The sequence below is a fragment of the Equus asinus genome, chromosome 3 (genome assembly GCF_041296235.1).
Source record: "Equus asinus isolate D_3611 breed Donkey chromosome 3, EquAss-T2T_v2, whole genome shotgun sequence".
Taxonomy (NCBI): domain Eukaryota; kingdom Metazoa; phylum Chordata; class Mammalia; order Perissodactyla; family Equidae; genus Equus; species Equus asinus.
This window is the reverse complement of record NC_091792.1, coordinates 150920359-150947635: the sequence shown is the minus strand read 5'-3', so window position 1 is coordinate 150947635 and position 27277 is coordinate 150920359. Positions and strand designations below refer to the sequence as shown.

Sequence of the window (27277 nt, the reverse complement as noted above, 5' to 3'; positions counted from 1 at the left end):
ATATATATATATAAGCTCATAAGCCTTCTCAGTTTTTATTTTCATTCCTATGGAGGATTTAAAGAACAGAAATTTATTGTCTCAAAATTCTGGAGGCTAGAAGTCCAAGATCAATGCTCTAGCAGGGTCAGTTTATTCCGAAGACTGTGAGGAAGAATTTATTCCATGTCTTTCCCCTAGCTTCTGGTGGCTTGATGGCAATCTTTGGCATTCCTTGGCTTATGGCAGCATAACTTATATAAGTGCTCTGGTGGATCAGACACTGGGTGCCAGAAAATTATAAAAGGAACAACTCTGTCTCTTGCACATCTATCCTTCAACTCATCACATCCCTGGAAACAAAGGAGGAGCAGAAAACAGATAACAAATTCATTGAGCACATACTATGTGCTGTGAATTATTTCATTCAATTCTTAAAACAGCCAGCTAAATAGTATTCCTACTTAACGAACAAGGGTATTGAGATAAAGATAGGTAATGTAAAATATTCACTGTCAATCTAATGGAAGAATTTTAATTTCTTTCCATTTTTGCCTGATTCTAAAGTCTGTTTAATGTATGTAACCTTATCATGACTTCCATGTTCAATAACAGAAAAGTAGAAACCATAGTCTCTAGTCTCAAAGTTTTTACAGTCTAGCTGGTAAGACGAGGTATATACAAAAGCAAAGATGAATTCAAAATCAAATATGAACAAAGACTAAGTTTAAAGTTTCTTGAAAGGGACTTTGTCTCAGTCACCAGTGAGGCCTCAGCATACAGTAATGTGTCTAGCACCAAGAGCATGCTCAACCCTTACTTGCCAAATGAGTAAGTGAATGAATGCATGAACAAATACCGGCATGTTAGACACTACTCATTCAGCAAGCTATTTACTGAATGCTTACTATGCATCAAGTTATGTGTCAAGTACTAGCTCTGACAGTTACAGTGGAAACAAAGCAAAGATCCCTCAACAAGTTTGCCTAAATTTGTGGGGAAGAGAGACACATTCCCAATAGAGGCAAATGCACATGCCCTAAAAGAATAATAATCTGGGGAATGGATCAAAGCAGGGCAAGATTCCCCATGATTCACATGCATAAAAACACCCCAGACTCACTCATGAGAATAAGATACCCAATATTTTCCAAGAACCGTAGGAAATAATTATTAAAAGAGCTAATCCTTACTGAATGTTTACATCTTGAAAGGCACTGTTTTAAGTACTTTTTACATATAAATGCATTTATTACTCACAACATCCCCATGAGCTGGACACTGTTATTATGGATGAGGGAACTGAGATGCAGAGATGGGTAGTAATTTGCCTAAGGACACAAAACTAGATGGTAAAGCCAGGATCTGAATTCAGGGAGGTTAGTTCCGGAACTCTTACTCTTATAGGACACAATATTCACGCTCTAGATCTGAAGAAATAAAAATATAGTCTTTAAAACCACATATAGCAAAATATTAACAATCATTGAATCTAGGCAGTGGGTTTATGGGTAATCAATGTACCGTTTTTTCAACAGTTATGCATATTCAAAAATTTTCCTGATAAAACAGTTGAGAAAAATAGTTTTTGAGGAGTTTACAACAATGTGATTAAAGACTCAACACACGCAAACTTGCGGTTCAGTGAAGGGGAGTAAATGCTGAGCACCTAAGGCGGAGGAGGATCTCTCTGCAGGCAGATCTGTTTCTACCCTACTCCTGGTTTCTGAGCCCCTTGAGGGTTGGAACTGTGCCTTGTGACCACTGTATTCCCAGCACCTAACACTGGATCTAGAACACAGTTGGTGTTTAATGAATGCTTGATGAGCAAATGAATGAAAGAATGGGAATAGGAGGTACAGTCCCATATAGGATAGGGAGATGGTTAAACTACGGTATACAGTTTCCCATGGCTACTATAACCAAGCACCACAAACTGGGTGACTTAAAAGAGCAGAAATTGATTGTCTCACAGGTCTAGAACCTAGAAGCAGGACCATGCTTTCTTTGAAAGCTGGAGAGGGGAGAATGCTTCTTTGCCTCTTCCTAGCTTCTCGTGTTGGCTGTTAATCCTTGGGATCCCATGGCTTGCAGCTGGATCACTCCAATCTCTGCTTTTGTCACCACATGGTATGGCATTCTCCCTGTGTGTCTTCCTCTCCTCTTCTTATATGCACACCAGTCATACTGAATTAAGGGCCCATCTTACTCCAGTATGACCCTATCTTAAGTAATTATATCTGCAACTACCCTATTGCTAAATAAGGTCACATTCAGAGGTACTGGGGGTTAGGACTTAAACATGTTTTCTGAGGAGGCACAGTTTAACCCATAACATAGGTAATGGGAGAGAAGTATGGAAAAGGAGCACGGATCGTAGCATGCTTCATCCCTCCAAAATGTTCAGAAGTACGCAAGTCCAACCAGAATGCTCTAGCGTGTAAGATGGAGAACGAGCTTAATATATATTCATTGACAACACTGACATTGCAAGGAATTTTACAACCTCCACCAATCATAAGCCAGCAACAGCTGGCTTCTCCCCAGTGCCAAGTCAGCTTTCCCTAAACAGCTTATGAGTGGCTTCTCAGCAGCTGTTTATATTTTCAGAATATTAAGCAGTGTTTAGTCACTTTCTCAGGGAGGGCTTCTTAGTGCGGTTTCTAAAAATGTGCTGAATGTGTTTCCAAAGAGAAAAGGCGCCAGAGGGCCTTTGGTGGGGCATGCTGGGCCCTGTAATCACAAACAGATGACAGAGCTTCCTGGCTCTGACTCCAAAAACTAGGGAAGGTCCTGAACACCAGCTCACAATCAGCCTGGGTAAAATCACCATGGTTTACATCTTATGAAAATTGTCAAAAATTGTCATGGACTCCTCTGTTCTATCAAGTCCCAGACCCTCCCGGGGACTCAATTTTCTGGTATGATAAGGGGACCCAGTCTTCCTAGCCTTGTGATTGAGAATCCATCAAAGGCCTTCCATAGCCTCAGCTTGCCAATAAAGAGATCCCCAGGGGACTGTGCACTGAGCAAAGCCAGAGCTTTGGCCCCACAACTCTATGTAATCCATTGACACTGGTGAGCTCTTCTTTCTGCTAGGGTTCCTGGAGTGCAAGCAACAGGCTCTGACTAATTTAAACAAAGGGAGAAAAGGGCTTATTGGATGAATACTGGGGTAGTCTCTGGGACCATGGGAATCCTGAAGAATCGCAGGTGCCAGAAGGGCAGGAACAGGGAACATATTAGGAACATGAGCAATGGGTGAGTTCTCATTACAGCAATTTCATAATGGATGGATCCAAGAGCCCTGGGTGCTTGTGGGTCTCCAGCCAAAATTCTGATTCCTTACCTAGATAGAGTCATCTGCCTTCTTGAGTAAAGAATAATATGAGGGTGGAGTGCTGCAGGGAAGCACTCTTCAAATGAAGGAGTAATGTTATCAGAAGAAGGGAGAAGAAGTGTGCTGAGCAGACAGCAGCAGTAGCTCCAATGGGTAGACTGAAGTAAATGTATGTGTGCAGATGACTCACTGAATCTGGTCCAAAGGCCAGTCTACTGCAGCCTGCTTTCTCAGGGTCACACTCTGGTTTCCCTGTAAGGTCAGCAGGCCCTACGTCTGTCTTACGCACCTAAACCACGGACAGCGGGTACCAGATGGAGAAGCAACCCAAAAAGAAAGATATCTAAATAGGAATTCCTAAAAGAAAGCCTATTGAGCAAGAGCAAGAACCTTTAATACCCCTCTTATTACATCTAAATCTAGTCCCTGTCAGCACTAAGACCAGGAGCCCTGTTCTAACTCCTACAGGAGAGAGGTCAGTTTTCTTAGTTTGGCATCTAAGACCCTTTGTAACGATAACTTTTTACTCCCAGGATACTTTCCAAATGTTCTTCTGCTTGTACTGTGGACTTCCATAATACATATTACGTGGAACCAGATCTGCCCTCAATTCATTACAGTGCAAGGTGCTCATACCTAGGAGTACTCAGCAAAGGCAAGGCTTCCTTGAGCAAGAAGAAATTCCTCTCCAACTCCAAGTGCTGGCCCTTATATGGGCAGAGGATGAGAAGAGAGTCTGATAGGCAAGAGGACCACAGCACAATTTGGGGACCACAGTGTAATTTGAGGATTACACAAAATATATTCAGCTGCAGAAAGGAGGCCTATTAAGGGCATGGTGTATATTCAGAGAAATAAGAGAAAACTTTTAGCAAGATTTAAAAACTACATTTTTAAAATAACAATAAATGTGACTACATTAAAAAGTAAAAACCAAATTTCTAAATGCCTCCCCCTAAAAAATCCATAAACAAAATTAAAAGACAAATAGCAAATGGGGAAATAAATACTTGCAGTAACTATATTAAAGCGTATTATTTTTTTACTCTATGAAGAATCCATTCACACTAATAATAAAAGGAACAACTGCACAGACAGTATATTTAGTTGTTCAACAAATATTTATTGTGCACATATTATGTGCTTGGTTCAGAAAGTAAATACGAATTGCTTAGAATGATACGAATAGAAGGCTAACCTTACTCGATGATTTAATCAATGCAAACTAAAACGGCAAGATATTGTTTTATTTTTACCTAACTGATTGGTGACAATTAAAGAGATTACAAAACATGGTTTGGGCAAGATTTTGAGGAAACAGATATTCACACAGTGGTAATGGGAATATAAATTGGCATAACTTTGAAGGTCAATTTGGCAAAAGGTCAATACCTTTTAAAATACCCTTTAATTCAGAAATTCCACTGCAAATAATTTTTTTCTGCAGACACACCCACACATACAGTTAACAATGGATGGCCAAAAACATTCATTGCAGTATTACCTGGAAAAGGAATTAAAAAAATTAAATGCTCTAAACTGGAAACAATCTACATGTTCATTAATAGTGATCATGGATATAAATTGTAGTACATTTATATAATGAGATACATTGAAACCATTAAAAAGAATATCCAAAATGATACAAAAGGAATGGTATATATAGCAACATGAAAATTCCACAATATATAGTAAGCTTAAAAAATGGAAGGCACAAAGCAGTGTTTACGAGCCCTTTCATTTGTATGAGTGTATCAGACGTGAAGAGAGGTGTGTGTGCATGTATCTGCATTCTAATCTATTTGCACAGGTTATATGTGTGATAATTTCTTTTCCATTTTGCCTATTTTCTATCTATTGTGTGAAATTCATGTCTTGAAATCTACAGATTTTTACCAGATTAATTTGTTTGGGGAGGATCATTACATTCTTATAGACTATTTTGCTTTCTGTGGAGCTTCTAATTATTTTTTTATTCTTGTTCTGTACTTTCATCATATCTTCAAATTTCAATCCAGCTGTCAAACATACTATACATCCAATGGAGATCCCCTTTTATCCTCCTCAAAGCCAGCAAATTCTGCATAATTTGTGATTTTTTTTCTTTTTACCATTGGATTAAGAGACCTTTGTGTTTGGAATTTTTAACTGCAAGAACTGGCCATCCTGGCAGAGAGAAGCATAAAGGTATGCTTGTACCAGTGCCAGAAAGGCAGCGACTTCCTTTGAAAAAGAGAGCTCTCATCCCTGTGCCCTAATTGTCACATCACCCCTATGCATGATACTTGATGAGCAAAATCCTCAAAGCTGGACTAAATCTATCTATTGACTCTGATCTATTTTTCTGATAACCACATCCCACGAGAGAAAGGAAATATAGTTGGCTTGTCAGGTAAGAGCAGGTCATTGTGGTCCTAGAAAAATAGTCACCAGAATTGAAAAACAAAGCATGCTGAAATGCCCCCAAAGCATATCACCCCTGATTCATTCGTCCTCTGCTTCAGCTAAGCCTCCTAAGTTTAAGTAACAGCTTTCCAGCTCACACCATTTACACAGGACACCCAGAACACGTTTCAGAAGTCCGAGAGCTCCCCACAGACAGGCAGTCCTGCTGGGAAGAAGTAGTAGCTGGGCACAGGGCCTGTGCGCCTGATCCGGGTGAAGCATTTCAATACCCTTCAGAGAAGCAGTAGACAGCGCCTTGAAATCAGGGACCACAGAGACATTTTTTTAATTAATGCTGGAAGTCATGACTGCAAATTACATGTTAGCACTTTCCCTCCAGATTGTGTTCTTATCAATGGCTATGAAACATTACAGCCATCACCCTGCATCACCAAAAAGCCTTGTGAAAAGCATTATTAGCCAACACAGCAGACACTTGTCTAATTAGAAACACAATATTCCAGCTCAGCTGAGATTTTGGAAGTCACAGGGGCAGAGGGTAGACCAGAAGCATGTCCTGGGAGCTATGCTTAGGAGACAGTCATCCTGGTGGTATCATTATGCCTTTTGGGGAGGGAGGGGGGTTTTCTACAGGTCACATTTTAGAATAATAAAAAATAATAACAGCAACAAGCATTTATGTCCTGCTCACCGTGTGACAAATTGTTCTAAGTGCCTTTATGTGATGCTCATTTAATCCTCACAGCAGCTCTATAATCCCTGATCCTGTTATTGCCACACATCAAGCCAGGAAGCTGAGGCATAGAGAGATGAAGCCACATGGCAAAGGCACCTAGTGAGTCAGTGCGGAGGTGGAATGGCAGTGGAGCTCAGGCAGGGGGCCTCCAGAGCCAGCATCCTGACCACTCTGCTATGCTACCTCTCTGTTACCTAACTGGGTGGCTCCATCAAGACTCTCCTCTCTCCTCATTTCAGAGCAAATACAATGACCCCTGATAGTGGCCATCTGTGCTTAAAACTTTGCCTATTGCCTTAATTGCTTTGCATAAAGTAGAAAGATCACAGGCAGGTGTTGGAATTAGACAGACCTCTCTGGAATTTTCTCAGTCCCTTGTTCGTTGTGGGACCTTGAGCTGGGTATCCAATATTTTTGACTAAAGTTTCCTCATCTGGAAAATGAGAACAAAGCACTCACCTTATGGGGTGTGAGGATGAAATGAGACATCTGCAATGCACTCAGCGGGGGATACACACATAGTAGGTGCTCAATATACATGGGTCCCCCCCCCCACCGTCCTAGCTCTTCTTTTATCTTGGCCCCAGGTCTCTCATTCACCTCAGAATAGAGAGATGATAATAGAAAGCCACCTCCTTATTTTTCAACAGTTCCAGGCATTCCTTGGCTTGTAGCTGCAGCATTTCTGTCTCCTTGGTCACAAGACATTCTCTCCTGTGTGCTTCTGTCTTTACATGGTGTTTCTCTTTTCTTATAAGAACACCAGTCATGTTAGATTAAGGGCCCATCCTAATAACCTTATTTTAACTTGATTACATCTGCAAAGACTTTATTTCCAAATAAGGTATCATTCGTAAGTATCAGGGGTTAGGAATTCAACATATCTTTTGGAGAACAAAATTCAACCTATAAGAGGGATATAAAGATGGTAAGCAGGGGCTGGCCCAGTGGCATGGTGGTTGAGTTTGTGCTCTCCACTTCTGCGGCCCAGGGTTTGCCGGTTTGGATCCTGGGCATGGACCTACATACTGCTCCAGAGGCCAGAAGTACTGGGGAAAACTCCTTTCTCACACAAACAGGAAGAATAAACTTGCTCCACTAATATCTGCTATATACTGGACCCACTCCACATTACCTCATTTAGTCCTTCCAACACCCTTACAAGGTTCCAAGTGAGGGAAGTGAATCATTACTCACGAATGATAAAGCAACTTGCTCAAGATGTGACCACTGGTTAATGCGAACCCAGCTCTCTCTGGCTCCACAGCCTGAGAAGTGATGAGAGCCATTCAAGTAAAAACCCATCACAGAGGTTCAGTGTTGTACACATATAAGGAATTAAGGTTAATACACTATCACTGAGGGCATATCATTATTATTGCCACGTGCAAATGGCAACCACTAGATGTAGATAAGCTTACCAAAGGGATTCAGGGTTACTCATTCAATTGACCTGATTTCTCTAACCATCCTCCATCTTCTTCCTCTGTCCTCAGATCATACTTTATCTCTGGGTCCAGATGGGGCAATTGCTGAGGTGTTTGTGCAGTGGTAGCCCATTGAGGCTCCCACAAATTGGCCACAGGGTGGAGTGCTAAGATGTTGTGCAGAATCTCAGTCTACCACACCTGAGTTGACAACCCTGCAGTCCTTAACTAGCTCTGTGACCTTAGGCAAGTTACCTAATATCACTGAGCTTCTGTCTCCCCATTTGTAGAATAAGGATAATTATGCCTAATCATAGGCTTATCATTAAGATTAAATTAAATGTGGCAACACATGACAAACACCTAGTATAGCATCTGAGACCTAGTATGTATTCAACTAATTATAGCTGATAAGATGACTTTCTTATCTCTTTAAGGCAATGGACTCTCCCATATTTTAGCTCATTGCACTAGATTCCTGTAATATGATCCAGATGGAGAAGGACTGGAATGAAAGAACACTGGAACCATAAAACACAAACACAGTGGGATTTTGCCCAAGGCAGCAGTATTTCAAACCAGGTGGTGCAGGGTAGGAGAAAAGACAGGGACCATTAGTGCCACAAAGTGGGTGAGTTAAAACAACAGAAACGTGTTGTCTCACAGATCTGGAGGCTAGAATCTAAACTCAAGGTATTAGTAGAGCCTTACTCCCTCTGAAACCCCTAGGGGATAATCCATCCTTATTTCTTCCAGCTTCTAGCAGCCTCAGGAGTTCCTCAGCCTGTAAATGCATCACTCCAACCTCTGCTTCCATCTTCACATAACCTTCTCTCTGTGTCTCTGTATCTTCACATGGTTGTCTTCTTTCAAGGACACCAGTCATACTGGATTAGAGGCCCACCCTACTCCAGTATGACCTCATCGTAACTAACTACATCTACGATGACCCTTTTTCCAAATAAGGTAACATTCTGATGACTTGGTGATTAGGATTTCCATATATTTTTGTGGGGGACACAATTCAACCCATAACAGATCACATAGACCAAACTCCAAGAGGATGGCTTTCCACTCTGCCCTCCAGGGTCCAGTTTGGATTGGCTGTTGAGACCACTGAAACTTCAGATTCAAGAGAACTCATCGTGCACAACTCTTTCCAATTCTATGTTCAGTGATGTCACACTAAATTGCCATGGTGCGAGTATTCACACCACGACAATCAGCAAACACTGCTCAGAGCATCTGCTGCTCAACATTTACCAGCCCACAGCTGCCTAAGGGAATCCCTTAGTTCTCATGGCATAGAAAAAAGCCAAGATGTGTGGGTTTCAGGAGACCAGAGTGGGCAGGACTGAAGAAGATTCTCCCAAAGGGACTGAGAAAGTCAGTTCACTTCTCATAGAAAGTGTGTAATGGAGGTCAGGATGTCTTCTGTGCTTCTCCATAGGCCTATGGTAAAGATTGAAGGAGATAATGGGTAGACATACAATGTGTTCTTTACAAACTTGGGATTATTAAGCTACTTTGTTCTGGCAGAGACTTGTTTTACCCATCTTGAAAAATACAAAAAGCTTTGGGCGTGGCACATAGTGGGTGTTGCATATCTGTTAAACTGAAATATTATCATCCCAATCAGAAAAGCAAGTTTTCTGCACCTTGCGCCAATTTAGCTTCAGTAAAATCATAAATAAGTCTAGGATACTGGCCAATTGTTGAACCTGAATGACCTCTTAAAAGACCTTTTCAACAATTCACCTTGTCAACGATTCACACAGTGGCTAGTGTGTTCTCATCTTTCTCCACTTGGAACCTGATAGGAAACATCAATGTCCTCTGTTCTCTCTTAAATCCTCACACACTCCCAGCAACATGTGCACAGCTCCGTTCTAAAGCCTTACTTGGATTATGCCATTAGCATCACAATGGGTCTTCCAGACTCCATCTACTCAACCATCTCTCCCCGCTGAGCCTGGGGTGCTCTTTCCAAACATACATCTGAGTATTTCATCTCTGTTCTTAAAACCTAAAAATGATTTCTGCCAGCCTCAGATGAAACCCAAACTCCCTAGCATAGCAGTCAAGGCTCTGGGACTATTACTTGGTTTCAGTGTGGCCAGGATCCTTTCACCTCCTTCTTCGGTAAACAGACCCACCATAGATACATATGGGTAAGTAAGCCAAGTCAAGTCCATCAGATTTCCCCATCCCCTAGTCACAGTGATTGCTGATGTAGGAAGATCACATGACCCAATCAAAGCCAGTCAGTGTTCCCTGGGATTTATTCTTTTCTAACAGAAGAGTTCCTTTTATTTCAAGTCATTAGGTTGGAAAGAAATAATCCTAGATTATCAATGACGTATTTCTCACTACATGGGGACATTTCATCTTTGCAATAAGATGTCTTTGATCTTGGGTCCATTTCTCTGGGGCCAAGTCCTTTTCTGCCCATACCCATTCTGTGCCCAAAAGCCCATCCTATTTCAATTCTCTGGCTAGGTTTCTGTGATGGAAAAGAATCCTGACTAGCAGGACAGCCCTCAGCTCTTTGTCCACAGCTCGTCCCTGCAGCCTCAGCCATTTCCCTACCCTGTGATCTATGCTGTCACATCACCAGTGGACTCTTGGTCTCAGATTGTGCCATGCTCTCCACAACTTCATACCTTTGCACAATATGATGTCTCTTCCTGGAATTCTCTTGCCCACTGGTTGAAGATCCAACTTTTTTTCTCTTGGTTATTTGTTTCTCTGTATGCTTTCTTCTGTCTTTCCCAGTGTGGATAAGCTTCAAAGATCAAAGTGTAAATTCACTGCTGTGTCCCTGCCACCTACAGAGGACTAGGAACATAATATCTGCACAATAAATACATTGTTGAAGAAACGAATGCATTTATTCTCAAGATGATAGAGAATGTGGCATTGATAAAAGATCACAGACTTTAATGTCGTAACCTCGCTAGACCTTGAACTACCTAAGGACAGGCACTGAGGCTCATCATTTCTAAAGCCCCAGCCCTACATGCAGTGCCTAGCACATGGTGGATGCCCAGTAAAAGTGTGTGGACTGACTTAGCCTATAAGCTTTTGGGACCCAGGGAGAGCCCCAGGAGCCCTTAAAAACTTGAAGACACTCACTAAATCTGTGTTTAGACCTATGACAATTAGTCTAGCTTTTCTTTCCTAACTACTTTCCTACCTTTATGGGAGGAACAATAAATTATTGTTGATAATAGTAGCTTGTATGTATTTATCTCTTACTAAATTCAATATGTTTTACGTCATTTAATCTTTATGAGAACCCTACATTGCAGCTACTGTGGTTTTCCCCTTTTTACAGATTAGGAAACCAAGGCTTGGGACTTTTAATTGATGTGCTCAGAAGTCTATGGCTGTAGGTATCAAGGCATGACTGGAGCCCAGGGCCAATTGACAATACTGCCTATGCCCCTGGCCACTCTGCCTTCACCTTCACTTAGCTAAGACTCTAGAGCAGGCCCCAGGTCACGTTAAGTACAGAGATGTCAATGGGACACTGCCCTGGTCTCCAAGGGCTGGGGATTCAAAGAAGGGCAGATGATGATGTGTAGGTAGGCACAACAGAGTAAGGTATAGGAAACAGAGACCTCATCCAGGCTGGGGACAATAGGTACAGGGGGATCATAAAAGGCCATGGGAGCTGAATTTTAAGAGATGAGTAGGAGTTAGCCAGGAAAGGAAGCAGAAAGGAACAGAGGAGAAGGGAGTAGGAGAGCATTCTTCAAAGAGAAAACAAGCACAAAGGCCTAAAAATAGAATGAGCATCATTAGTAAACAGAACTCAAAGGAGATCAATGTTTTAGGCAAGAGAGGGGAGGGGGAAGGGATAGATCATCAAGACGACAAAGCCTGTGGGCATCTCACTCGGAAGTCAGCCTATCCTGAAGATTCATACATAGAACCAATGTAACTCAGTGTCCTGGGCATGGGCTTTTGGAATCAGACAGGTCCATACTGTCATAGACCGGGAAAGCAGAGCCAAAGGTAAGGAAGGGCCTATGTGATACTTGTTTATTATGTATCCCAGAGAGCGGGAGTGAGGGAAAAAGGGTGGGAAAAGTGGGGAGGCCCATAAAAGATGCTTTAGCAAATTGGCTGCCGTGAGGTGCGACTGGTTGCTTGATCCTGTGGGGCTGTCTTCCAAGAAAATACACAAAATGCATCTCTGCACAGCCCATCCAGGGAAATAAATGAGGAAGAATAAATCCATCTGATTCCACCTCCCAGTAATCAAAAGCTTGCCCCATGAGGCATTAATTCCCAATTCTTCTGGGCAGGGTATGCACAGGTGACTAGGGGTTGTGTGGATTCAAGGTCACAGAGAAGCCCCAGAACATGAGGCAACAGGCACACCGTGGAGGGTGCCCAGGATGAGGCACTGGCAGATCTCACCTGCTTGAAGTTGGAGGAACTCACACTGAGCTTGTTGCTATAGCAGCCCCTGGAACAAAAACCAGGTGAGGTCTACAGGATCTAAAGAGATGTATAAGTCGAATGGGGATTCTCCCATCATTTACTGTCTGCTATATCTTGTGTGCCAGTTAAAGACCACTCTATGCCTCAGTTTCCTCTGACGAAAATGGGAATAGTAATTATCCAGCTCACGAGAATGTTCGAGTGCTTAGGATTGTGCCTGATACCTAGAAAATGCTCAATAAATGGCGGCTATCTTGTCATTACTGTAATCATCGTCAAGAAAGACAGAATTATTGAACGAACTCTCCCTGAGATTTATACTTTGAATCATTGCCGGTTTTTAATCTATTATTATACACACAGCAGTTTATCATGAAAAAGGCAAGAGTAACCTTGAGTTTTAAAAATAAAAATGCAGCACTTTATCTTAAATCTCTTTGATCTCTGTCCCTGGAATCAAATTGATCCCTCTCTCTAGAAACCTGACTTGCAAATCACCATGAAATAGGACCCAGAAGATATGGGCCTCAGTTGCATCCTTGCTTACAAGCTGTGTGTCCTTGGGCAGTTCCATTTGCTCCAGCCCACTAAATGCACTGACTTTTGGCAGGCCCTGGGCCCTCATCCGGGGGATTAAAGATCAGTCTGGCTCAGATTGATCTGGCCTTCTGAGAGCTCACAATCTAGTATGTGGATACAAACCCTGAAATAGCTGACTGTGGTATCAGGCAATGAATTCTTAACGAGTATTACAGAGAGCCAAGGGGCAAACAGAATCACGTGAGGCCTCTGGAAAATTGGTTTCCTTGTTGGTCTAAAGAATGCACCTAATGTGTCCCAGTGTAGATCACAGACTTCTGATGAAATTGAGACAATTTAGGTGGTACACAGACAAGACATTAAATTATGTCAAATAGTGCCATGAGAAAGTTACTCTGTTTACAATCTTTCTGGTTTATCTGGGAGAGAGCTGAAATCTTAGGTTTGCTAATCTTCATTTTTAATAAAGAAGAGGGCAGGCCAGTAACTCAGAGCTTTTCTGGGAGATATGCTTTCCAGTTATAATTTTATAACTTTGTTTCATTTTATTTTAATTTATTTTTCTACAACTTTTGTGGAAAGCATTACTTTCTAATTGAAGATTTTATTTTTAAATATACTTATTTAAGTTTTTGAAAGTAAGTCAATATAAAAACACATTATGTAAAAGCAGTACAGATGGTATGTAAATGTAAGGAAATAGCTTTTTCACTACATGATTCAATATAAAGTAATGATTTGGATAGATGGTATGCAAATGTAGCAAAAATTGTAAAGGTTGAATGAAAATTTCTAAAGTTTAGGAAACATTGGACTAGATGACTTCCAAGGTCTTCTACTTTTTGAGTATCCTTCTGTTCATTACACAAATGTGAATGGAAAACACTTCTTGGATGAGTCTTTAAGGGAAGCTGACTCAGCTAAGATGACTGAGTTACCTGCTTCATCCTTCTGTAGCTTGGAATGAGGATATGATGGATAGAGCTAAAGTAGCCATTTTGGAACATAAGGTCATCTTGATGATGGATGCCAAGCTCTAAGAATAAATAGAAAGGAGCCTGGGACACTGATGAAGTAGAACCACTAAAGTAGTCCTAGGCTATCTACTGCTAGACTTCATTATGAGACTGAAATAAACTTCTTTCTTATGCATTCCACTGTAATTTTGGCATTTCTGTTAGATGCAGCTGGACCTAATCTAATGATGCAGAATTTAGTTCTTGCAAGAGAAGTACTACAAGAAATAGAATCTAAAGTGTGGAATTTCCTTATCGGATAAGGCACTAGAGGAAAACATTAAGGACTAGGATATTGCAGGCAAGAAATCTGGTGCCCCATGCTATATGGTGGCAAAACATTTGGCCAGTCTATTGCCTACTGGAAGTTGGAACACGGACCACACACTCATTGAAGCTGTAACATTAAGACCGAATGAAAATTCCAGAATGTCAGTATATTAGTTCTCTATTTCTGCATAACAATCATCCCAAAAACATAGTAGTTTAAAACAGCAAACATTTATTATCCCTCAGTTTTTGTGGGTTAGGAATCCAAGCACAGCTTACCTGAGTCCCTCTTGAGCAAGATTTCTTTTAGGGTTGCAATCAAGGTACCACCGAGGGCTTCAGTTTCATCTAAGGCTCGACTGAGATCCACTTACAAGCTCACTGACATAGTTATAAGCAGGATTCAGTTCTACAGAGCCTATCGGACTAAAAGTCTCAGTTCCTGTGGATATTGATCAAAGTCCTCCCTTAATTTCTTGCCATGGGAGCTCTCCAGAGGGTAGCTCAGAACATGGCAGCTGGTTACCCTTAGAGAGAGCAAGTGATAGAGTGAGAGAGAGAGAAAGCACCCAAATCCTAATCTCACAAGTGGCATCCATCACCTCTGCTACATTCTTTTAATAAATAGTGAGTCACTAAATCCAGCCCACACTCAAGATAAGTAGATTATATAAGTAAATACCAGGAGGTGGGGATCATTGGGGACCATCTTAGAGGCTGCCTACCACAGTTGGTTTGTGACAACATCATCTGACACTTTTAGCAAAGTTCCACAAGAAATAAAGTCAAACACCTATCAATTTACAAGAAGAAATCATAGGAAGTACAGTTTTGCTTTGCCTACAGACTGTCATCTAGATAGCTGAAAACCTTAAAGATTATTAGCTAACCAGAATTCATTATTAGCAGGTGCAACAGCTGAAATTTTGGCATTAAATAGGTGTGTTGGTAAAATGGGAATTAGTGAATTGCTTCCTGACCAAAGCCTATTGTTTCTGATGGCTATCAAGTTGGGAGAGAAGAATGGACTGAACACAGAGATCTGTAAGTAAAATCCAAGAGCCTTCAGGTTTACAACCTCTAGCTGGATAAGATTTTTGGCAGTGGTTACTTGTTCATGAAACTTTCCAGAAGCATATAGAACAAAACCTTCTAAGTTTTTAAACAAGGGCCTGCCCCATGGGAGTTGTCGTTGTCCATGAACTGGTGGCTGCTGTGGTTGTCCCATCCTCCCCTTTACAAAATGGGGGTTCATTCTGCAGGTATACTGTTTCTGCTTCACCACCGATTGTTGGGTGTGTGGGAAGTGAGAAGCAGATAGGTTATTTTAGTTTATAGGTCAATGGAGTTCAAGGAGACATAATCGGATCTGGTGGAGAGAACTACACATCTTCTGAGATCCTAGATTTCAACAAAATACGGTACCTGGATGAGATATTGGAGTCTTCTCTCTTGGAGAGGTGTTACATTCTACATATGGAAAAATGTAGGTTGGGATGTTGGGGAGCTAAAGAGAAAATATTTGATGGTACCCAATATCATCTGTCCCCTTTTGCCTTAGTAGCAGACCCCCTGGTTATTCAAGGTGGTGATACACCCAGATGAATGGTTACATTTCCCAGACTTCCTGGCAGCTAGGCGGGACAAGATGACTAAGTCCTCTTCAACAAGATGTAAGTTCAAGTTGTATGTGGGACCTCTGAGAAAACTCCTTAAGGGGAGCTCACTTACCTGGAAGTTACATCCTTTTTCCCCTAATACCTTATCATCTTCCTGCTTCCTGGGATAAGGACACAATACTTAGAGCTCCATAGAACAAGAGGTGACCTGGAGGATAAAAACTAATGCTTGAATGATGAAGTACTTGATCTAGAAGGAGTCTAAGATCCCAGATGACCAGAGAATAGCCACACCAGCACTCGGCTTTCTACCTCTGGACTTCTCTTATATAAGAGAGAAATAAACTTCTACCTTCTCTAAACTGCTGTTGTTTTAGGTTTATACTGTTCCACTCTGCCAAACTGAATCCAGCCCTAGTTCATGCCCAGTCCTATGAGCAGAGAGTTCTTAGAATTGTGCCTGGTGCACAGTAAGTGCTTAATAGCTATGAGGCATTCATACCACATTAGTGCCATACATGGGTGGATCCATTTGATCATCCTATCAACCCTAGGGCACATGTACTTTATTGTCATCTTCAATTTATATATCTAAATCCTTACATATTTAAGTCTACATTAACTTGCCCAACTTCAGTCTACCAGTACAAAACAGAGTAGAGATTCTCCGTAGGTATTTTGGCAACAGAATCTATGCTATTAAGGACCACCCTCTAATGCTTCTCAATAAAGTTGGGCTATCAATGCGCTCATAACCTCATGCCCATAGATCATCCTATACTTTCTATGAACCGTAGTGATGTTAATTTGTATTTGGGGGCTCTTTCAACCTACTGATCGGACTGTAAAGGGTTAACAATATCAACTGTAAATGTGAACTCTAAGGATGTGGTTCCTGCTAAGGTGGACAACACCCTTCTGCACACATTCTGTTTTCCATTTCCACTAAGCCAGGGTCCCATCTCTTCTTGACCAATCCAGAGCTGCAGGGAGCTGACCTTTCTTCCCCCCAACCTGACCCTGACCCTTGGCTATTTTCAATCCAGAGGGAAAAAAGAACAAGGATAGCTACTAACCTAATTAGGTGTCAGAGTGGAAGCCAAGTTAGGGTTGTTGTAAGCGAAGAAGAGGGGAAAAGTACCATCTAAACAGTAGAGCCTCCAAAATGAACTCCTCCTTGGAAGCTGTTTGCGTCATCTGTTTTTCTTGGTTAATCTCCTCACACCCAGCAGAAAGGGTTGAGCTTTGTGGGAGGAGCAGAAGTGAAGCAGGAACTGTTGGAAACCGAAAGAGGGCAGGGAGACTTGAGACAGCTAAAGTGCAGTTGAAGGCTCTGGGCAAGCAGAGTTGGAAAGGTGAAGTGGACACGCTTGCCCACTAGGAGCAGTCAGGATAGAGATATGCGAGGTTAAAATTTCAGGACTGATCAGGAAGTGGGGAAACTAAGTTCCCTCAGGCTGATGCAGTTTTTCTGTTATGGAGAGGAAAACTAGAAATACAAAAATGAAAGTGAAACATAAAGTGTATGAGGAGTGAACAATACCCAGCACAGACTGACGGTTCAAGAAGCAGGATAGGTGACTACTGCTATGCCGCTGGTTGTATGCAGTCACTGTTCTAGGCACTATTCACGTAATCTGCTCAACAAAAGATACCATTTATACCCATTGTACACATGAAGAGATGGAAGCACAGATAGGTTAAGTATTTCGCCCAAGATCATACAGCCAGGATGCCAACCAAAGAATTCGGTCTCTAGGGACCATGTGCTTAATTACCTGTTCTTCTGAACAAAAGTTTTTGAGTCAGTGAAGGAGGGAGGGAATTAATCAATTAATGAATGAAAAAATTAATGAATAAGTAAATTATTGAATGAATGCATTTACAAAAATGAATTGAAGAAATGAATAAATAGATGCCACTACTTTTGTGAGAACTACATACAATTTGTCAGGTCTCCTTAGTCTTTATCTTGATAATACATTCTCCAAGAAATCTTTGAATCTGATCAAAATTGCCACAGAGGAATGGCAGGCTGTTATTGGGGTCATTGTAGATACAATAGGGGAGGATGATCCAGTGTAGGAAAGGGAGAAGGTGAGGCTATTAACACAGCTTCTTCTTTTCCTCCCAGGCCAGGCTTGGTATCTCCCATTTCCCAGAGGCCAAATCACCTGTCAGTTATTTCCCAGATTATAATTTTCTCCTCCAAAATGTGATTATTTAGAGGCATTTTGTGTTTAAGGAAAAAAAAAACGTACGGTAGAAGTGTGCTATCAGTCATTCACACCTCACCATTCATTTATTTATTCATTAATTCATTTGTTCAACATTTACCAAGTCCAACTACATGTCAGACTTTGGCTGAATGCAGCCCTGCTCTGAAAGAAGAGTCGCTACTTTAGCTGTGATTCTCCTAGAAGCAGACTCTGAGACCAGGATGAGCATGCAAGAGCTCTATTTGTAGACAATCCCAGGACAACTGGTAGAGGAGTGGGGAAGTGAGATTGGGCAAAGAAGGAAGGTAATAACAGCTGCGTTATCATGCTGGGTAATTCTTGGGGCTCAGTCCTACCTGAGAACTCTGGGACATATTGCAGAGCTTGCTTCCAAGTGGTACTGCCATTGGGTGATGACGCTGGGCTATTTATCACCTCCTATTCACCATTGGTTGAGGTGGGAGCGCTGCTTCCAGGGACTCTAACCCTCTTGTGCTTCTGGTTTTCCCTACCTATGGATGCATAAAAACCTGTCAGGTAGAAAGTTGCAGGTGCCTGTAGTAGGACACTGTGGACATGCACTAGAATAGTGAGTGCCAAAAGGATACAGATGGGGCCCTATAGCATCTGCTACAAATGGACATGTAGATGCTTAATCAAAGCTGGAGGTAGAATAGAGACAGGACCTAGAGGCAATGAAAGCAGACAGGAGGGAATGACAACTTTTTCTCCATTGAGATTCCCTGACCACTCTCTAACACACACACACACACACACACACACTTGTGTACACACACACACACACTTTAGTTTCAAGGCTATTTAGACACCTCTCCTGGTTTTTTCACAGCTCACAAGCATTCCTTATCAGAGCACTGCCTTATGTTCACCTCTTTACAAGGACCTTTTGAGACCCCCGCGCCTTCAAAAGATCATAGTTCCTTTTCTTCCAATATCTAATTCAATATAAAATCACTCCTAAGGCATAGATACATGAAAGGAAGGTCAAACCAGTTGTTATTTTTTTCCCATGTTGATAACATTGTGATGTATGTATAAAAATATCAAACTTACTTCCAAACAATTTCTTGGTGTTCCTCCTTTATTGGTGCCCCAGGCACATCTTTAGTTTGCCCGTTGGGTAGTCTCTATACTCTTCCCAAGACTGAAGCATCATGAGGAGGAGAGGGACCTTGTCTACTTTTAGATGAGTGGCATCCCCAGGGATTGGTAACATCAGGCACAAAGTAGGAAGTCATCAAATGCTGGATGGATGGATGGATGGATGGAGGGAGGGACAGACGAACAGATAGGTCACTTCTATTTGGATCAAGAGAAGTCCAAGGACATGTCAGAGGTTTCAAAGAGGTGAATTCTGAACCCAGTCTTGGAGGATGGCCAGTGGAGGTCTTCAGATAGAGGTTCAGGTAGGAGACAGAGACAGCTTGACACATTCTTCAGGTGTTATGAACCACCATTAATTTAACTTAGTTCCACTCTCAGGTTGGATTCCATCAGGCCCCTGGGGTTAGAGACTCTCAGGGCTTTCTAGTCAGCTTGGCATGGAAAGTCCTCATGGGTGGTCTCTCTGAAGTTGTCAGCAGCTGTAGCCACTGCCACAAATAATTTATTCCCTCTGCTTGGGCTTCTGCTACTGAGAGGGACAGGCTAATTGGGTCTTCCTGGCAATCCACATCAGCTAGAAGCTTCCTGCTAAGATCCCACTACCCTCTTTCCAACCTTTCTCAGTGCCAAAGCATAACGAGGAGGAACATTTATAAAGCACATGCCTGCTGCGAACACCCTCTGGTGACTGTTTTCCCCAATCCAGGCATTCCCTGCCAGCGACTTCAAAGGCTTTTGAAGTCACTGCTAATTTAAAATCAATAATAAGATTGACACTGAAATGCTTCCCAGCTGGTTTTTCTGGGCAATAACTCTCACCAGTTCCTTTACAACCTGCTTTCTGTTACAATTTGGCGTTTGCAAAACATGACTTTTAAAACACACAAACAGAACAAAACATGTTTTTAAAACAAAGAAATAACATGGACCTATCATGGATATAAACATGTTCTTCTCCATTTAGGACATATTTCTTAATAATGAACCTCAGTAAACTCAGGTTTTGGAGTGAGTAAGCCCTAGGTTCAAAACCCCACTCTTCCATTCATTAATTGGGTGTCCTTAGACAAGTTATCTAATCTCCCTGAGACTCTTTTCTAAAAGTAAGGCAGAAAAATACTTCTCTTGAAAGCTGATCGGGGAAGCAACCTGTTCCGAGGGTAGAAAACACAGGTAAGGATTCGGATCAGACCTGAGGTCAAATCTCAGTTCTGCCACTTTTCAGCTGGTAGCCTTAAGCTTAGATAATTCATCAAACCTCCCTGAGAATCAGCTTCTTTACCTACAAAATGGAAATAATAAGATATATCCCATATGGTAAGTATAAGGATTTAATTTATGACATATATAAAACATAGTATCTCATACTGAACAAATGTTCAAATAAAATGGTAGCATTTTATGGATGTGAAGACGAAATGAGAAAAAGTATGTAAGGACCTGGTGTAGTACTTGGCACTGGACGGTGCTTAGCAAGCATTACCTGTTATAAAACTGTCTTCATCAGCACATCTCTATCAGCTGTTGCTTCATAATCAATCACCACAAGGCTCAGTGATTGATTTATCACTGTTTTTATTTTTATCACCATAAACATTTTCTCAATGTTTAAGCTCAGGCTTAAAACAGTAACAGTTAAGTATGGCTCATGGGTCTACAGTTCAGCTGCAGGCTGGCAGTTCTGAACTAGGATGGCCTGGGTTGCAATGGTTTGTCTCTGCTCCACAGAGTTTTGCATCCTCTGGCAGGCTAGCCCCAGTGTGTTTACACAGGGCCTGGGCAAGGTCCCAAAAGAGAATGAGCAAAAGCTGAGAACTGGCACTTCATAACTTCTGCCACATTCATTGGCAAAAGCACATCACCAGACCAGCACAAATCCAAAGACTGGAGGAAAAGATTGCACCCCTTGAAGGAAGGAGCTGCAAAGTTACTTGCCAAAGAGCATGAACACAATGAGAGGTGGGAAGCATGCCCATTTTTGCAATCTACCACATTGCCCCCAAATAAATTATAGTACACATTTTATGATGAGTTCATCATGAGAACTCATATGTTCTGTCTTCAGGCATGGGCTCAGAAACAGCCTTCCAGAAGTGATTGTTTACAAAATTTTCCTCTTGAAACAACTTGTTAAGCAGGTAGTTTGCCTCATATGTCCTTGGGAGAACTAACTTGGCTTTACTCACAACCTGTCGGTAAGATATTTCACTATCTGATGGCACCTCCTTATGCCTGTGGTGTGCAGCAGTCCTATGAATTGTCATTATGCAGCAGCTGCAATGCTCTTACTAAAGCTAGGATAGGATAATGGGCAGGATGCAGCTCCTGAATGCCAACCCTGTCGTAGGCACATCACACCATCCAATTCAGAGTAGTAAGCTTTGCTAAGAATCTGGAACTTGTTGAGGCTACAAAAAAGGGTAGAGCCAGTGCCTTCAGGGATGGGAGAGGATCAGACGACTAATTCTTTTCCCATCTTAGTCATAGGAAAGGTAAAAAAAAAGTCAGCTTACTGAAGGGGGAGAGAAGATGGTTCTTAAAATCTGGTTTCATTTCCAAGACTTTATAAAGACTTTATTTTTAAAGAGCATAGGATTTAAAACCAGAATTTCTTGTGAATTCCAGTCCTCCTATTTACTGACTCTGTGACCTTGGTGAATAGCTTACCACTTTTGGCTTCCATTCTTTCAATCTCTAATATGGAGACAATAATATTTAATTTCCAATGATGCTATGAAGACTAGATTAAGAAAATACCATATGCAAGGGTCTTGACACAAGCTGGGCTTTCAATAAATGTTTAGTTCACATTCCATCATTCTGGCAGCCTCCCCAAATTGAGAATTAGTAGGACGAATCAGAGAGAGATCTTTAAATAGTGAATTTTGCATACTTTCTTTCTGAGGTAGCAGGATCTATGTACTAACTAAAGATGGTAAATAAAGTGACCCCACTTGAGGCTTCAAAGAATTGGATTCATATAAATGCCACCTCTACCTTCCAACCCACTCACCCCCATCTGTGATTCCTCAGGTTTTCTCTTTTAGGCTAATCTAGGCAGTCAGTTTAGCCAGAATTGCCTGTGTTACCATGAAGCCAGAGTGTGATGGAACACTTTGGATTCTGAACCCCAGGCTTCTGGTCTTATATCTAGCTAATCAGGATAGAGAAAAGAGTCAAAACCACCTCTAATGCAGACCAGATCCTAGGAGCTGGTATCACAGGCCCAGCCTCAATCATGTAGGCCAGGACTTAGACTGACTAAGACTGCCTAGACTATCTTTTAATCTCAACCTAAGAGAATTTTTCAGCCAAGCTTTATCCTGGAACATGAATTTTATTACGTAATTCTCAATAATTTACTAAATATATAATATGTTCAAAACTCGGTGATACTACAATAGTAATAACTAGCACTTATTTATTGTCTACCATGTGTCAGAAACATTAAAAATATATGACAAATACTTATAAAGATCCTAAAAGAAAAGTATTGTATACGTAGGTAGGATGAGATATGGTTAAAAGTAAGGGAGCTCTAAAAAATAACAGTGGCTTAGGACAAAAGTTTATTCCTCTGTCACTGTAAGTTCTAAGACAGAAATTTGGCTAATATGTTGACTATGCTCCAAAGTTTTTCAAGAACCCAGGCTCCTCTGAGTGTGACCTCCATTTTCAAGTTCTTCTCATGATCAAAATGACTGCTTTAGCTCCATTCATTATGCCTGCCTTCTACTCTGCACTCCCAGCAAGGCGAGGAAAGGACAAGAAAATATGGGCAAAACGTGTGCACCCAGTTCTCTTTTTTAAACTTTCCAAGTGGGGACCTATGACATATTAGCATACGGATCATTGGATAATACTTAGTCAAAGGCTGTAAAGGTAGCTAGAAAATGTAGTCTTTACTGTTGGTGGTGATTCTCTATTCCTAAGGAGGAAGAAGAGAATGGATATTGGAGAAAACTAGCAATCTATACCATTGATAATATACAGAGAATGGAACAACCTCAAAGATGTTATCACCTGCTTAGTTGGTAAATGGCTAACCCAGATTTGCATCCAGGATTGTATAAGTTTCTACCTCATTCTTTCTACTAAATTATGTTGTCAAAATTCCATTATTTCTAGGGGAATTAAGATCATAGATCACGTCATTAATGAGTGGGTTAGCATAGTGGAGTTGCAGAAATGCCCCATCCAAACGTTGCACCTCCTCCTTCTACTGCTCTACAGCAAGGCTTATGATTAAGAATTATCGTTCTACTGTAGGTAAAACCATTTACTAGCTGAACGATCTTGGAGAAAATCACAGAAACTCACTGCTCTTGAGTTTCCTTATCTATCAAATGGGTTTAATGGGTTTGACCTAATAAGTCAAAATCCAGGGTTTTAGGATATGTAAAAGCAATATACAAACAGAAGGACAGTACAAATAGATGCTAGCACATTTTCTCTTTTTGTATAAGGCGTCAGGTATGCTATTTTATGAAGGCGTGTCCTCAGAAGCAGGGAAGATTTATTTCTGCTTTGGTCAATCTTTAAAGGCTTCATTAAAGTAGTGGCATTTTTATTTATTTGGCAGTCAGGGACTGGAGAGGAAGATGCTCTAGGCAGATGGCATCTAGGATACAGGGACACAGAGTTGGGCAGGGTATGGTGTTTGAGGAAGAGTAAGAAATAAAAGGAGAATGAACTCCCATGAATCTTTGGCGAAGGGAAGTCATCCTTGCAGTTATGTGGCCACACTATGGGTGACCTTCATTCACAAGGTCACCTTATGGTTATTGTGCAAGATGGCTGCTCTAACCACCCTGCTCACTATTATTTTGCCCCAGAGGTCTATTTGAAGGAGAGGAGGGTGCTAAATGGCAGAGTTTGTGGTAACTCTGGAGGGTGACTCTAGAGCCCACTCCCAGAATATCTAGGAGATGGGTCAGTGAGGACTGCAAAATAGATCCAGGAAAGAGGAAATCTAACTCCATTTCCAAATCAGCAAAGACCAAGTTTATGCAGTAGATGCTTTTAAACAGTTCCATGTCCTGAAGATTCACAGATTTTGAGATTATTATTATTTTATTCCTAAATTCTTCAATAAAAAAACTCAGAAGACTTTACAAGAGTTCTTGTGCTTCCTTAGCAACCTGTCAACAAGAAGGAGCAGCTGTGTCATCATCAACAGTGGACAGCAACAGTGAGAGTACCACATGGAACATGAGGGAGGAAGAAACAACAGGGAGGAGCAGGCAAGTTGGTCCCAGAAGCCAAAGAATAAATTAATATGAGTGACTGGTGAGTTTCCTAGCACTGGACACTGCTGAATGAATCCTCAGCCTTCTCCCTTAGCTTAAGGCCAAGATTCATGGTCAAGTCAAATATATGTCTATACTTCTTTCCTAAGGCAGAGGGAAAGCTCCAGGCTGTGTGGGGCCTGAGTGCATTTAAGAAACAGAATAAAAACTTAGAACTACAGAATTAATTATGAAGCCTTGGAAGAGGCCTGTGCAAATTAGGTGAAGGGAAAAATAAGGTAAAGAGAACACTAGACAATAAGAAAATATTAAGTGGGACTCGCATGATTGGATTCTAGACTTAGCTCTTTCATTAATCAGGCGTGTGAAAATGGATGCATCGCTTCCTTCTCTGAGACTCAGCTTTCCTTCTGGAAAATGAAGGTGTCCCCCATTACCACCCCATCAGTTAGGGTCATGGCAGGAAATAGATGACTCATCTAAAATAGGTCATAGCAGAAGGATTTAGTAGGTGAGGTCTGGGTGAGAGTTAAGCATAAGCGTGCTGGTAGAGTACCCTGGGCTTGCACAGCAGAGAGCTGTCACCAATGCTAGGTCTGAAAGGACAGGGTTGAAAGCAGGTCCTGAATCACAGAAAGTGTAACAGTACGGAGAGGACCTATCAACAGTGGCCTGGCTTGAGAGATGCAAGAAAGGGATTGGAGGAATAAATACCCCATCATCGTTCACCTCCTACTCATCACCTTCTGCCACGGCTCCCTGTGGGAGAAACCCACCCAGAATGTAGAAGGTGAAGGAACTCGTTGATGTGGTCCACACAGGTCAATCTTCTGAGGCACAGAGGAGCAGAGAGAAGGGCAGAGATGGGTCTAGAGGAGTAAAAACACCACTAAGGGTTCCTGGGTCTCTTCAGGTCTGACATGCTGGTCAACTGTCTGATAGAAGGTCTCCAACAGTTTTCTGACTTAAAACAGGAGTTTGATTGATTTACCTCCTTCTTTTCCCTCCCTACCATGAAAATGGTTCTACTCAAAGATAATAAAGGAAGCTATATAACTGTACCCCATTTCCCCCTGAAAATGGAGCACTAGTGCTAGACTCTAAATTCTAGCTCTGGGCCCATCATGCCATTTCTCAGGACCTCAATTTCCTCATTTGCTTCAGAAAATGGTTGTAATACCCAACTTAGATCATGGATGTGTGCTTTGAGCCTATAAATCAGCATGTAAACATCGGTCCTTCTCATCGGAACTAAATAACAATATTGTTAAGTAATACTTTTTGAGCTTTTCTCTATGCTCCCAAACTGAACACGCAATAGGAATTCTTTCAAATAACTTCATGAGGAAGATACTATCATCCCCCCATTTTACAGATGAAGAAACTGAGATTGAGAGGGGTTATGTAATTTGCTCAAAGTTATACAAGAAAAACAGCACCTCTTAAACATTGTTGGATCTAGGAATCAATTTGTGTATGTCTGAATCAACCAGTAAAATGCATATTCCAATTAAGAAAGTCTGAGTGGTGCCTGAGATTCTCAATTTCTAACAAGTTGGTACTGCTGGTCCACCAATCATGTCCTGAATAGCAGGAAACTAAAATGGGAGAAGCAGAGACGCAAATCCAGCAATCTGCCTCTGGAGTCTGGATGTTAAACCACTACACAAACTATGATACTGACAGCCCCCTCCCTCAATTTAAGGAGCCTGCTGAAAGAGGTCAAGCCTGGGGACGTTGGTTGCACAAGCACCGAGGTGACAGAATATAGGGGAGGATGGGCGTGAGGGAAGAGCAAATCACATAGCCAAGCCTGAAACCTGGGTGGGATTGAGGCCCCAGTTCCCTCCCTCACAACTTCCCACCAATGAGGCCCTGAGTCCTAGAACTTCCACTTCTTTTCTACTCTCACTGTCATGGATGTACTCTGGATATTAATTTTCTGGAGCCAGCTCTCCAGGTGCAAATCCAAGCTCTGCCATTTATGCCCTGGATTACCTTGGTCAAGTTATTATTCTCTCTTTGCCAAATGAAGGAGTACATTCCTCCTAAGATTGCTGTGAGGGCTAAACTAGTGAATATATATTTAAAATGCTTAGAATAATACCTGGCATATAGTAAGCACATAAACTAGTCAAGGGCGTCATCACTAGTCTCCGTGACTCTAGGCCAAGTCCTCTCAGATCCATCCTCTGCATTAATGCCAGAGAGATCTTTCTAGAATTTGGATCTGTCCCTGCCAATCTCTGGCTTTGGACCTTTTGGTGATAGTCTTTGACTTCAGTATAGCACGCTTTGTCTTTCCTCTGGGTCCTGGTCTCTGCTATGGTCTTATACTCTGATCATATCAGAGGACACACCATCCCCTGAAATTGGCATCTACCTTTTTGCCTTGGAGCATTTGCACGCTGTTCTCTCTGCCTGGCCTGCACCTCTTGTTCTTCAAGACCAAATTCAAACACCAATCCTCTGTAAGCTGGTCTCAATTCCCTTCCTCTCCCCCAACACACGGCCAATGTTCCAAGAGGGTACATTGCCCCAGAGCTCTCTATATCCTCCATCACGGAATATCAGAGGGTGACCATATGTCCATGCTCCTCTATCTCTTCTAGATTCTGAGCCTATATCATGTACCCCCAGGGCCTAATCCAGGTTGTAGCTTATGATGGAGTGTTGCTAGGGGTTTGAGGAAACATAAAGAAAACAGGAAGAAAAGGAAGCAAGAAACGAGAGGAATGAAAGAAGGAGAGAGAAGAGGTTGGGGCAATTTGTGCTGCTGCGGACCCAGGCTTCCTGGGCTGCCAGGGAGACTTATAATGACCTGTCTAAACAGAGATTAACTCTTCTAAAAATAGGTTTCCAAAAGTTTGTAAAACAAAATTTTCCTGGTCGTTTGTGC

At 41.7% G+C, this 27277-nt stretch overlaps 1 long non-coding RNA gene across 36 annotated transcripts in view; it reads right to left on the bottom strand.

Annotated features, from left to right (window-relative positions):
• The window catches only part of LOC123284789 (uncharacterized), a 471184-nt gene that overhangs the window by 387945 nt on the left and 55962 nt on the right, over nt 1-27277 (bottom strand). Inside the window, exons 3-7 of one of the 36 annotated variants that reach the window (XR_011502348.1) lie at nt 19079-19269; nt 18361-18516; nt 16862-17059; nt 15898-15993; nt 14446-14693 (exon numbers count right to left, since the gene is read on the bottom strand). The exons of the other annotated variants lie outside the window; for them this stretch is intronic. This is a non-coding gene — a long non-coding RNA (uncharacterized lncRNA). The remainder of the gene's footprint in view (nt 1-14445; nt 14694-15897; nt 15994-16861; nt 17060-18360; nt 18517-19078; nt 19270-27277) is intronic. 36 annotated transcript variants of the gene reach the window in all.